The following is a 13,160-nucleotide window of genomic DNA, read 5'->3' as shown; positions in this document are numbered from 1 at the left end:
GAATATGACTGTTTGGTGCAGAAAAAAGAAACAACACCTACATCATATATATGGAAGCACACACAAGAGAATAAATTAAAAAAAAGACTGATTATACTGTGTTAACATTGAAATTTGGTAAGCCCGGAGTAGTCATCGGCTTAGAGTCAGCATCGGCTTCGAAGTCCTGAGATTAGCCGATGAGAGTTGTCAAGTCGTCAGTTGTCGGATTCTTGCTATATTCGGTTAAGGAAATTGATCTACTAAAGGAAGCTTATCTAGAAGAGACCGAGTTCAAAGAGAATGCGGCATAGCAAGTTATCTATTAATTAGGAATAGTTTGTTAGTTTCCTTTTATCTTTAGGAAAGTATGTTTAGTGTCCTATAAGGACTTTATCTTTTCCTTTTATCTTTAGGAAAGTTTCTTTCTTGTCCGACAAGGACTTGTATCAACCCATGGGTATAAATATGTCCACTCGGGGTCTATGTAATCTATCTTAACGATCAATACAATTCGGCGCGTCGCCACCTTTTACCTTTTCTACTTTATTTTATCGTCCGGCGGGACTTGGCACCTGACGCGGGGCTGCATCGGTGTTTGATCTCCGGCTAAGGGGTAAGTCCAATGTTCCGCCGGCCCAGGCAGTTGTATCGTCTACGTCGGCGTTGTTCAAGGCTGCATCAGTACATTCGACCTCTTAGATTACTCTGACTTGGATGATATATTTGCCTACCTATTTATCATGTCTTTGTTAATCTAGTCTTAGCATATCAATTTAGCTCTATCGGCTGCTTCTTGTTTTAGGGTTTCTGCCGGTATCGGCTAAATCGTGTTGCTAGATTAGATTAGCTTAGACATCTACCACCCTGAAAACTCAGTCAACAGCTTGATTGTCTAGATATTATGTTTCTTTTCATACTTAGTGATGCATCAGTTAAGTTTGATCTACTAAGTCGTGCTTACAACGATAATCTCTAACCTGCTTCTTGATTGCCAATAAGGGTTTCATTGGGGTTTCAGCCGATGAGTTATTTGGACGTTGCATCGGCTCACAAGGATTGCATATACATATAAGTTGGATTTAGCTGATGACAACAAAGGTTTCATTGTTTAATCTAATCTCGTGGATTTCATGACATCGGACCTCCAGCCGATGTGTGCTTTAACCATTCGGATCAGTGCTTATTATATATTGTTTCTAGCCGATTGGTTTCTACTCGATTATATTGTTATTTTATTACATCAGCCGATTGCCTGTATATCATCATCTACATTGGACATATAGCCGATTGCTTAAACCCTATCGCTATCGACCGGTATCGTCATCAGCTGGAATCACTACATCGGCTTGTTAGCCGATCGGCTGTTTTATCTGTTGTTTAGATAACTTGTCAGTTGCAGGATCAAACTGACTGGCACGCCCGCATCTCATCAATCTTTGGACCTGCACAGAAGTTAAGCAGATCTCCCAGGCCGGTGTGTTCGACTTTTTCATCAACATACTGTCTGCTTACTACATGGGTCAAAAGATGACCTCAAGCCTAAGATTACACTTATCTTCAGCTAAATCAAAACAAAAACCATAATTCCTAAGTTGATTTCAAATCATTCACATTAGTGAATCCTAAAAAGGAAACAACAAACATGCCCCATGAGAGTAAACATAAACACATTAATTGAAAGTCTAAATTCCCAAGAAACTTGTGCATTTTCTGGATTTTCAATTGATGTGGTAAATATGGCACACATTAATTTGGTTCTCCGAGGTCCAAATGCCCCTACATGGAGTGTTACAACATTAGCATATTGATCTATTATTCCTCCATACATGCATACTGAAAATGCAACTCTCAATGGACATATTATGTACACATGACCTAGTGGACATATTCTGTAAACATGACCTTATGAACCATAAAGGAGGACAAAGCAAATTTTCATATCCATGTAGGGGCATTTATTTCAACTGTGCATCTTCTGTGTGAACAGCAAATAACCATATAAATGAGTGAAACCAGTGTTATATAGTAGATGTATTTTAGCCATAATAACATAATGAAACATGTGGTAATACTTAAAATATAGCATTCATGTTGCAAATTTTTTGAAATTTAGATTTAGCTATCTTCCAATCACTTTTGACTCTGGCTCCAGTCCCTAGAATGTGGGCCAATGTCATACTTCACTCTTTCTCCTGCATGGGCTAAAAAGAAAGAAAGAACCGGTTGTCTAAAATTTCATGGTACTCTGCATTCAACAGCACAACAACAAAAGAAGTCCTCATCTATATGCCATCATGTGTATATATACTTATTGATCTTATTTCCAGCCTAGAAAAGAAAAAATATCACAAATAGGACTTCCAATCGATTAGGAAGCATTTATTAAAATTTAAAAATGGTCTAGCATGCGACCTCCAGCAGACAAGTTGATAGGAAGCTAAATGATAGATGAATAGTAATCTGGTTTGCATGCTAATATATGATCATGTTATAATAGATCGTCATAAAGGGTAGATTAATATCATGATCTATGTTGGATATACACAGACATAAAAGATAATTATAGTTGTGATTGGAAGATAGCTGAAGCAAAGGTTATCAACTCAAATGTCACAATTACAAGCTTGCTCTCTTCAATTCAGTAGCAAAGACATGGAGATTAATTATGCCACAATATCAGTTCACCAAAGAAGCCCACATCCGTGAGGTTACAGTGTTACACAACAAAACAGCATTTGTGGAGCAAAAAATTTGCATTTTGTTTTCCTTCAAATAGCCATTGTCAAAACATAAATGACCAACTGTCCAACTCTAACTGCTATACCAAACCAACCATCACAAGCTATAATTTGCACATCTTGACCCTTGTCCACACCTGGAAGATTGTACAGATGCCATTGTCGAAATGATGGAAGAGAAATATGAGGTTAACTTAATGACACCACAACTTGCTACATCGAATTAACCAAATACACACGGGGGGTAACTATTTCAGTTATCATACTAGAATTTAAAATTTTGCACGAAGTGGTCCATAGGTTATACTAATTAGTTGATTAGTTCCAACCCATTTGGGTAAGGGAAATCCCTCTGTACCTTTATATAAAGGGAAGCAGACAATCATTAGATCGGATAGAAGGCTATAACCATGCATATGCTTTGCCGGTAACTTAAGCTGATGTTTCAATCTTTATTATAGCTTTAATGGACTAGGGTTCTTTCATCATCGGCAAAACAGAGGACAATAACTGGCAAGAAAGCTAAACAGCATAGTAAACCGAACTACTAGTCCGGTACAAATTGAGTGCAAGAAGCAACCAAGGTTTTGATTCATATCACTGGCAAACACTATATTTCCGCCTATAGTGTATGTATGGCTAGAGTTCCATAAATGACTGGTTGAATTGACGAACCGTACAACAGGTCCATAGTGTACGGAAAATATAGTGTACACTATATTTCCTGATTGAATTGACGAACCGTACAACAGGTTCCATGGACACTATATTTTCTGTACTAGGAAGACTCCCTAGTACAGAATCGAATGAGCTCAGGAAGAGAACTAGGGACTCTTCCTGAGACATCAATTACATCAAATGTGATTTTGATATGCAGCAGCAAGAGCTGGGAAAGTTCAGACTAAAAAAACTAAAGTTTCATCACTGGCCAATCCAAAAGACTTTGGTGCAATACAAAAGGCTTAAAAAAATCAGAATTTTATTTTTCATGACTCTGGATGTTTCCTATGCTGCATTTCTTCAGAGATGGCTCAAATAAAGTGAAGAAAACCAAGAGATCCATGGACCCGTTCAACGGGTTCGTCAGTTCGATCGGGTATGAAAGCTAAACAGAACTTGTTTTATACAAATTAAGTGCAAGAAAAGACGCAGTGTGCCTCATACAGTTCCAACAAACGCAAGAGATATCATAGACGCAAACCTACAGGCTTGCACTTCAAAAATTCAACCAATATTTTTTATTCATATCACTGGCAAAACACTGCATATTTCTCACAAACACACGGGGACAAAGTAGAACAAAGAAGCCAATAAAAGCAGAGCAACATGAACTGCAGTGACCACCAAAATGCAGAGGAAAGGCTCAGGTGCTGTGTGGATTGGTCTGCGCCGCGCTAGGAGGTCCACGAAAGCTCTGCGCCGCCTGTCACTCGACCAAAGCTCAGATTGCCCGCCGGCAAGAGCACAGAGCTGAAAGCCTGAAGACGAAATGGGAGTAGAGAAGGTGAATAACAGCCAAGTGAATAACATGAACAAACTTGCACAAAGTGAATAACAGCCAAGAACTCTATAAAATCGATGCAATGCCAAGAACTGAAGACATGTACCTTCTCAAGAAGCACTTCATCGGCGGTGTTGCAATCTCTGTTTTTTGTAATGGAAACTACAATTTCTTGGGAAGATAAATCAGAAAGAATCTTAATGAGGCCAAATCTAGTTAAGGGCCTCAGCTCTTGGGAAATATTCTTTAAAGATCCTCCCCACATGAAGAAGGCAAAAATGAAAAAGGCGATCCGAAAAAGATTTGCGATAAACCAAAGATGAACCGAAAAAGATTGTTTGAGTAGAGCACTGGTGATTCCCAATTCATTCATCAACAATTCATATCAGTGCACCCTATAAAATTTCGCCAAGACATCAAGTACAGCAAATGTGCCCGAAATCGGAGGTGACATCAATGAAAGGGTGCAGATTGGTCTCATCCATTTTATCAAAGCAAACATATCCAGCTACTAACCGCTCTTATGCATTTTTGGTCTGCAGTGCAAGAGCTAGGGGATGTTCAGACTAAAAAAACAACCAAAACAAATGTGTCGCTCAGAGCATTGCGATTTATGAGTTAATCAAAGTACATCATCCAATCGTTTTGTCATCATTGCAAACAATACAGAAGGCACAGAAGGTATTCACTTGCTGAATACTGTATAAATTCTCCAACAGTTGCAGTTGCATAAAAATAAGAGCTGAGAAACTCATAAAAGAAAGTCAACTGTATTTTCGTTTAATGATAGAAAGTCAATTTATTTTATATATACATAAAAGAAAAACAAAAAAGTATATATTTCTGTCAAGAACAAGCTTTCAAGCCAATCAAACAAACAACTATTGAGCAGAGTAGTAAGAAAGTCAGGGCAGAGCAGTCAAATTTTAACATGATAATTGCAAAGTATCATATAAGCTAATTCAAGGCCTGAGAGATTCTTAGATGAACTTCATTTTGTTTCATCACTGGCTAATCCACAAGAAGTTGTGGGGCAAATCAAGGCTTCTAGAGGGCAAAACAAGTAGAGCACTAGCTACTCTCAAACAGTTCATTGAGAAGCCAGTTTAGTGCACCCTGAGCAACTGCAATACCTCAAGTACAAGAAATTAACATTTTGCAAGAATAGGATGAAAGTTCAGAATCAAAAGATCAAAGTAAATGCGGGGCTCAAAGTAAATGTGGGGTTCATTTCTACATCATCGAATGGATTTCTTTTCATTGCCCACTGCACAGACAATTCAAAAGACAAGGAATTGCAGCTGAGGTTGCAAACCTGTCAAGAAAGAGAATGAAGCACAAAGCAACTACATTCTCTTAAGAACATAAAATCAGAAAGAAGGTTGGTAACTAAGGGCCTGTTCCTCAACATAACACATCTGTTATCATTTTCTTATCATTTGGCATCCGTTGTTCATAAAGAAATATAGAAGTGAAAGCACAAAATATAGAAGAATTAGGAACAGCGCACATCAAGTACAGCAAACGTGCCAGAAATCTGACATGACTGAAAAACTCCCTTGACAGTGTTCAACGACCATCATGAATGGACGCAATTGTCATCGGTCAAGGCAAAAAATATGTAGCTACTAACCACGCATGGATAACAGATCGAGATAGGGGAAGTTCAGCCTAAAAAATCAAAAAGATCGAGATAGGGGAAGTTCAGCCTAAAAAATCAAAACAAATGCATGGCTCAGAGTATCATAGAATTAAAGTACATCATAGAAAAATCAAAGTACATCATAGAATTGCATTCTCATCATTGCCACTGTGCAAAAGGCAAGTTCTCATTAGCATGCTCGGGAAAATAAACTTTATGTCAAAAGTATACCTGTAGCTGGCTCCTCGAGATTGATCCTTGCATCAAAACTGTTCAATGAGTACAGAAAGAAGCGAAAACATTATGCTAAACAAGTTAGCATCCGAATGGCTAAATGTAACACGAAACTTGGAAGCTTATCCATGGCCTCAGAGAGGCAATGTGAGTGTGTCATTGCACTTCATTCAACTCACTAAGAGTGTCTGTACAACTCTGGTTTCATCCATCACCGGCCAATTCAACTCACTTTTTTTTTAGAATACGCAAGGAGCACATCTTTGTATTAAGAGAAATAAAAGTTACTTACAGGAGAAAGAAAACACGAAGGGGACAGGATACAGAAGGGAGGACCGGGGATGGGATTCAGAAGGGAGGACCGACAAAAACAGTTGATCCCTTGAGCAGTTAAAACAGAGGAAATGACAGACAGGCAGGCATGAAAGCTGAAATAGCATAGCAAGTGTTTTTGTTCAATTTGAGTGCAAGAGAAAGATGCAGTGTGGCTCATCCAAGCAAAGAAACGTCACAAACCCAAACCCACAGGCTTGCATCTCAGGAAAGTCTTTGGTTTCGCAATCACTGCTAACACTGTACCTTTCTTCGTCGATTCATTTCACAGGCAGCAACTAGCCAACTAGAAGTGCAGAGTAATTGAGGGCCTCAGCTCTTGGGAAACATTCTTAGAGAATCCTCAGCTCTTAGTCAAAGACCATAGGAGCATGATTAGCATCATCGGCCTGAGAAGAAAGCAAACAAAAAGCAACTACTGGAGCAGTTGAGAAACAGAACAAGACATCAAGAACTGCAAATGCCATCTGGTGCAATGGCAGCGGGAAAAATTGAAATGCCTCACCATAACTTCGAGAATTTTTTATTGCAAGAATAAACTCATCTGTTCAATGGCATCTGCTGTTCATAAAGAAATATATAAGTGAAAGTACACAACATAGAAGAATAAGGATCAGGGCACATCAAGTACAGCAAACGTGACAAAAATCAAAGATGACATGACTGAAAACTCAACCTTGCAGTGTCCAACGACCATCATGAATGGTCAACAGATCATCGGACTCTTCCATTTTATCAAGGCAAAAATATGCAGCTAGCCAGCTACTAACCACGCATGGATAACAGATCGAGTGAGGAACAAGGCACGACGTCAAGTATATCAAATGTGCATTTGAACAGATCAAGATAGGGGAAGTTCTGGCTAAAAAATCAAAACAAATGCATGGCTCAGAGCATCATAGAAAAATCAAAGTTCTCATCATTGCCACTGTGCAAACAATACAAAAGGCACAGAAGTTAGTCACTTACTTACAACTGTACATTTTCTCATACAGTAGGCAGAAGCAGAAAAAAGTGCCTAGAAACTAAAGAGCTAAGAACTGAAAGGTTGATAATTGAGGGCCTCAGCTCTTGGGAAATTATGTTTAGGAAATCCTCCGCACAGGGGTCTACCATAGGAGCATGGTTCGCATCATCGGCCCACGAAAGAGGGAATCACGCAGATTAGATCAAGGGATTAAGCAGATTTGGAACAAATTAAATTAATGCTTCAAAATGGAGAAGGTTTTTTTTTTGCGGGGCAAAATGGAGAAGGTTTATACTTAGTGAACAACTACATGAAGCAGACAGTTAACTGAGTTACTGTATAAATAACTTTCAGGATAAAATTAAATCATCTATTTCAATGCGCCTAAATTGGAAATGATCTCATTAGCATTCTCGGCAAAATAAACTGTGGTCAAGAGTATACCTGTGGCTGGCTCCTCGACATTGATCCTTGCATCGGTGTGCGTGTCAGCTTCATTACAGGTGATCAAAACTGTTCAATGAGCACAGAAAGAAGGAAGTGAAAACATTATGCTAAACAAGTTAGCATTCAGATGCTAGCCAGCGCGGTTAAATGTAACACGATCCATGGCCTCAGAGACGCAATGTGTGTTTCAGTGCACTTCATTCAACTCACTTAAGAGTGTCTGTACAACTCAGGTTTCATCCATCACCGGCCAATCCAAAAGAAACGATTACAATCTCTTCTGATAAGCCTCAAACAACAGTGCCAAGAGATCCGTCATCGGCAAAAACAATTAAAACAGGGGATAATGACAGACAGGGGATAATGAAAGCTCAACAGCATAGCAAGTGTTTTTGTTCAATTTGGGTGCAACAGAAAGATGCAGTGTGGCTCATTCATGCAAAGAGACGTCACAAACGCAAACCCACAGGCTTGCATCTCAGGAAAGTCTTTGGTTTTCGCAATCACTGCTCATACTGTACCTTTCTTCGTCGAGTCATCTCACAGGCAGCAACTAGCCAACATGTGAAATGAATCCTATGAACTGCAGAGTAATTAAGGGCCTCAGCTCTTGGGAAACATTCTTTAGAGAATCCTCAGCTCTTGGTCAAGAACATAGGAGCATGATTAGCATCATCGGCCTGGGAAGAACTGCAAATGTCCATTTGATGCAATGGCAAGTTGGCAACGGGAAAAATTGAAATGCCTCAACATAACTTCGAGAATTTTTTTTATTGCAAGAATAAACTCATCTGTTCATCATTGCATCATTTTCTTATCATTTGGCATCCATTGTTCATAAAGAAATATAGAAGTGAAAGCACAAAACTTAGAAGCTTATCTATGGCCTCAGAGACGCAATGTGTGTGTGTGTTTCAATGCACTTCATACAACTCACTAAGAGTGTCTGTACAACTCAGGTTTCATCCATCACCGGCCAATCCAAAAGAAACGATTAGAATCTCAACAGTGCGAAGAGATCCATCATCGGCAAAAACAGTTGATCCCTTGAGCAGTTAAAACAGAGGATAATGACAGACAGGCAGGCATGAAAGCTCAACAGCATAGCAAGCTCAAGAGAAAGATGCAGTGTGGCTCATCCAAGTAAAGAGACGTCACAAACGCAAACCCACAGGCTTGCATCTCTGGAAAGTCTTTGGTTTCGCAATCACTGCTAACACTGTACCTTTCTTCGTCGATTCATCTCACTAGCCAACTAGAACTGCAGAGTAATTAAGGGCCTCAGCTCTTGGGAAACATTCTTAGAGAATCCTCAGCTTCTTGGTCAAGACCATAGGAGCATGATTAGCATCATCGGCCTAAGAAGAAGGCAAAAAAAGAAAAAAGAAAAATGGTGATCAGACAAAGATGAAAACGAGAGCCTCATAACGGGAGGTGTTCTCTGTCAGAACACCGACCACCATGGATGGTCGCATGGATCAGAGGTAAAAGCTTTTTTATACATAAACATCATCGGCCTCGTCCGTTTCATCAGAGCAATCATCCATGGAGAGAAAATGGAAGAAGTAGCAAAGAAAGAAAATCAAATGTGGAGAGCCTCATATGGAGGGCGATTTTCTGCCAAGCGCGACCATCATCATCATGGATGGTGGTCGCAGAGCAGGTAAAATCTCTTGTTCGTATACATCATCATCGGCCATGAATCTGTTTGAGCAGAGAGCACAAGATCAAGAACACAGAGAGTGCAGCAGAGAGCAAACATGAATCTGTTTGAGGAAGAAGAAGATTCGAACGAAACAAAAACCAATCTCGAACAAAGAAACGCACAATGCTAGAACTTTCTTTGGGAATACGCAAGGAGCACATTTTTTCTATTAAGAGAAATAAAAGTTATTTACAAGGATAAAAGGACAACAGGACACTATGGAACAATGCTAGAACTAAGCACTTACTTGTTCATTCATCTGACGGCGGTGATTCGTTCTGCGTGGCAGCTTCGCCGCCACGGACGGACCAGATCGTTCGCCTCTGTTTTGTACCTGCGACACCGGGGACATCGGGACACGTGCCGTTCTCGAATTGGCTGGATTTTCAAATTCATTGTTTGAAAAATCAAAAACTGAATCAAGTTCAAACGAGGCCAAAAGGTGCTTCAGGGTCTTCAACGTAAGGGAATCACAGGGAAACAAATTCATCAGCACACTATGGCAATCAGAAAAAGGAAAAAAACTTAATCCATTGGATTGGTGATGATTAGTCACGCGCAGCGCCTCAGATCGAGAGGAACACAGGTGGTCATCGTTCGAACCAAGAGAGGTTCTTCGATCAGAATTCAACCTAGTACATTTGTGAACTCATCATCGGCGCTGCAATCAAAATTTGCGAGCAAATCAATCAAGAAATTTACAGGGAAAACTCGAGAACGTTGGTTACAAATCCTCTGGCACAAAGGAAGCCGATCAAAAAGCAAACCAAGAACGGGGAGAGTGCAGACAAGGCGCCGAACGGTAAAGCTGGACAGATAGCGACACGTGGACGCCTGAGATTGCTCCGCGCAAACAACCGACGGCCCAGATTGTTTCGTCACGCCCAAGGCACGCACCGTTCAAAGCTGCAGTTATTTCTGCAGATGAAAAGGCCAAAAAAAAAGCAGAAAATTAAGCAACTGCACCCTCAGAACAATCTAAATTAAACACATCATTTCCACAGCGCAGCTTGTGCGGAGGATCAAAGCATCAGTTGTTCATCACTGGGCTCATAAAATTCAAGAAACGAAATAACCTGGAAAGGATTAGAAATAACTGTGGGTGTCGGTGCACAGGTGGTCATTGTTCGAACCGGAGAAGTTAAACACGGTTCGTCGATCAGAATTCAACCTAGAACCAATTAATTGATTTGATTAACTCAGAAAAAAAAAGAAAGAAAGCAGAGAAGATGGCATTTTATTTCAAAGGGCATCTCATATCGAGAGGAACAATGTGGTTGTAATCGTCTGGACCGTACATGTTATTCCACACAGGAACATCAATCTGGTCCATCATTATTCAACCTAGTATATTTTGAACTAATCATAGCTGCCCCCAAGAACTACAAACGGAACCAAGATTATTTACTGCTAAGAAACCGAATCAAGGAATGTAAAGCAACAAATTAAAGCTGCTTGCATTGAAAGATTGCAGCCAAGAACAAGATCAACTAGTAAATCAGAGAAAAAATGGGAGAACAGAACAACAGTTGTGCTGGCAAGAAGAGCAAATTGTGGTGCTGATGTTTGCATGCACAAACTATAATCAAGTTACAAAAAGAAGAGCAGGGATCAGGGATACAAAAGAAGCAGGTGGTAAGAAAAGAGCAAGCAGATGTACTACTGCAGTTTTGCCTGCAGAAGAACGAGAGAGAGAGACCCAAAGGGAGAAAAAAAGAAGAGCAGCTTTACTGATCCTGATCTCCCGGACAGTGCAAGAGAAGCCAAAAAAAACTTGCTGCTCTGTGCCTCAGACCACGCATGGCATCATGGCATGCACCTATTGGCGGCTTGGCCAGGTACATGCCTGGAGAGAGAGAGAACAAGAGAAAGATGAAGAAAAGAGGAAGAACAGACTAAAAGATGCGAGACAGGTTGTGAAGAAATTAGGAATGGCAAAATAAAGCAACAAAAGAAGAGAGACAAGTTGTTGCCGCGAACAACGTTACTAGTTCTGGAAATGTAAACCAGAGCTGCAGATCGATCTGCGAGCGGCAGAGCACAAAGGCAAGAAACCAAAAACACAAAAAAAAAAATCCAGGAGATGATCATACACACGCACACGCAGGGAAGGTAAAAACAATCCTGGCAAGAATCGTACCGATCGTGGACGAACAGCAACGGAAAAATGCTTTCTCACGGACCAGCAAAAAAGACGCACAAGAAAGAAAGAAAGAAATCACGCCGTGTGTACCGATGACGCAAAATGTTCATCCAAGCCCAAGACGGATCGAGCAACGTGTGTACCGATGGAGCACCAGTGCGTGCCTCAGATCTGAGCGTTTCTTTGTGACCAAATCACAGCAAGAACCACACACGCATGCACACTCGGAAAGTAAAACAGAAACACAGCAAAGATCTAGAGAAAACAAACACAAGAAAGCAAGAACTTGGGCAATCGAGATCAACAAACACACGCACGCACGCAGTGCTCCTCATGGCAATGGCATGCCACTCCACATCTTCTCACGAAGCACACACCAGGGAGATCGAGGAGATCGAACACACCCAAGACCATATGGCAAAGATGCCAAGAACACATCAACCAAGAAGGGGAAAAGCTATAGAAAACCAACCAAAAACTAGTTCTATTCTACCTGCTATACTGCAACTGGAACATGCAGCGCAAGCAGAAACGAGATAACCAAAGTGGGAGAGAGAGGGAGGAATAGTGGTTGGTCAAGCAAGCTGTGTGGGTTGGTCTATAAATAGCGCGACGTTGTTGCCGCGGACGGCGCAGATCATCTGGGCGCATCGGACGGACGGCCGAGATGGCGCCAGATCGAGAGGCCCGGGGCACGTTTCGTCGCGGGCAAGAAGCCTCTCCTCTGCTGCTTTTTGTTTGTGTACGACTGTACGTACGTGTAGACGTGGCCTGACAGGTGGGGCATAGGGGTAGTTTGGGACAGACAATGGGAGGGACTCCCCTCTCTTGCTTTGAGATTGGTGATTTGGGGGGCCGGCTCTCGATCCATGGTGTCGTACTTACGTGGCCGCCGCGCCAATTCTTGTAGCGTGATCGCATAGACGTGATTGGTTAATTGGATAATTGTTGGCTAAGTAAATTGTCTTAAGCCAATTTTATGTCTTTCCTTTCTTTACCCTCAAGATTGTCGATTAGTAGCTTAGCACAAATAGATATAGTGCTTGATTAGCTTCATTTTTTTTTTTGGAAAAAGTACGAATTACCCCCCAACTATCGCGGTCGTCCGAAATAGCGGTTTTTAGCCTACATGGCACACACATGGCGATACAATCAGCAAAAAATAAATAAAACCGATGGGGCCCACCTATCAGCGTTTTTTTTCTCTCCTTCTCTCCCCCCCCCCCCCTCTCTCTATCCACACAGAGGAGGCGGCTGGCGCCTGGCGGGCAGTGGGCGAGGAGCTAGGCTCGGGCGGGCGGGGGCGGAGGCGGCTGCCGGTGGCGGGCGTGGGTGGAGGCGGCTGTGGGCGACGGGCGAGGAGTCGAGGCCGGCGGCGGGTGGGAGGGGGTGGGGGCGAAGGCGGAGGCGGAGGTGGGGCCCACGGTCCTACCTCACCCCCTCTCTCTTTGCCGCTGGGGGCGCGGTG

The 13,160-nt window shown here is 41.6% G+C and overlaps 12 non-coding genes across 12 annotated transcripts; all 12 read right to left on the bottom strand.

Annotated features, from left to right (window-relative positions):
- Positions 1–4,441: 4,441 nt before the first annotated feature.
- Positions 4,442–4,515, bottom strand: LOC127753573 (small nucleolar RNA Z168/Z174). Its single transcript, XR_008012629.1, has one exon. It is a non-coding gene; the product is annotated as a small nucleolar RNA Z168/Z174 (small nucleolar RNA).
- Positions 4,516–4,812: 297 nt separating this feature from the next.
- Positions 4,813–4,882, bottom strand: LOC127753604 (small nucleolar RNA Z169). The gene has a single exon (XR_008012659.1). It is a non-coding gene; the product is annotated as a small nucleolar RNA Z169 (small nucleolar RNA).
- Positions 4,883–5,951: 1,069 nt separating this feature from the next.
- LOC127753591 (small nucleolar RNA Z175) lies at positions 5,952–6,032 on the bottom strand. Its single transcript, XR_008012647.1, has one exon. It is a non-coding gene; the product is annotated as a small nucleolar RNA Z175 (small nucleolar RNA).
- A 194-nt stretch (positions 6,033–6,226) lies between these two features.
- Positions 6,227–6,318, bottom strand: LOC127753586 (small nucleolar RNA Z163/Z177 family). The gene has a single exon (XR_008012642.1). It is a non-coding gene; the product is annotated as a small nucleolar RNA Z163/Z177 family (small nucleolar RNA).
- Positions 6,319–6,737: 419 nt separating this feature from the next.
- LOC127753570 (small nucleolar RNA Z168/Z174) lies at positions 6,738–6,821 on the bottom strand. The gene has a single exon (XR_008012626.1). It is a non-coding gene; the product is annotated as a small nucleolar RNA Z168/Z174 (small nucleolar RNA).
- A 492-nt stretch (positions 6,822–7,313) lies between these two features.
- Positions 7,314–7,359, bottom strand: LOC127753592 (small nucleolar RNA Z175). The gene has a single exon (XR_008012648.1). It is a non-coding gene; the product is annotated as a small nucleolar RNA Z175 (small nucleolar RNA).
- Positions 7,360–7,489: 130 nt separating this feature from the next.
- On the bottom strand, positions 7,490–7,572 carry LOC127753569 (small nucleolar RNA Z168/Z174). The gene has a single exon (XR_008012625.1). It is a non-coding gene; the product is annotated as a small nucleolar RNA Z168/Z174 (small nucleolar RNA).
- A 434-nt stretch (positions 7,573–8,006) lies between these two features.
- On the bottom strand, positions 8,007–8,097 carry LOC127753585 (small nucleolar RNA Z163/Z177 family). The gene has a single exon (XR_008012641.1). It is a non-coding gene; the product is annotated as a small nucleolar RNA Z163/Z177 family (small nucleolar RNA).
- Positions 8,098–8,442: 345 nt separating this feature from the next.
- Positions 8,443–8,526, bottom strand: LOC127753572 (small nucleolar RNA Z168/Z174). Its single transcript, XR_008012628.1, has one exon. It is a non-coding gene; the product is annotated as a small nucleolar RNA Z168/Z174 (small nucleolar RNA).
- Positions 8,527–8,727: 201 nt separating this feature from the next.
- LOC127753588 (small nucleolar RNA Z163/Z177 family) lies at positions 8,728–8,823 on the bottom strand. The gene has a single exon (XR_008012644.1). It is a non-coding gene; the product is annotated as a small nucleolar RNA Z163/Z177 family (small nucleolar RNA).
- A 297-nt stretch (positions 8,824–9,120) lies between these two features.
- On the bottom strand, positions 9,121–9,204 carry LOC127753571 (small nucleolar RNA Z168/Z174). The gene has a single exon (XR_008012627.1). It is a non-coding gene; the product is annotated as a small nucleolar RNA Z168/Z174 (small nucleolar RNA).
- Positions 9,205–10,107: 903 nt separating this feature from the next.
- LOC127753582 (small nucleolar RNA Z173) lies at positions 10,108–10,214 on the bottom strand. Its single transcript, XR_008012638.1, has one exon. It is a non-coding gene; the product is annotated as a small nucleolar RNA Z173 (small nucleolar RNA).
- Between the last annotated feature and the right edge of the window lie 2,946 nt (positions 10,215–13,160).

Source organism: Oryza glaberrima, chromosome 10 (genome assembly GCF_000147395.1).
Source record: "Oryza glaberrima chromosome 10, OglaRS2, whole genome shotgun sequence".
Lineage (NCBI taxonomy): Eukaryota > Viridiplantae > Streptophyta > Magnoliopsida > Poales > Poaceae > Oryza > Oryza glaberrima.
The sequence above is the reverse complement of the archived record's forward strand: the minus strand, read 5'-3'. Positions and strand labels throughout refer to the sequence as shown.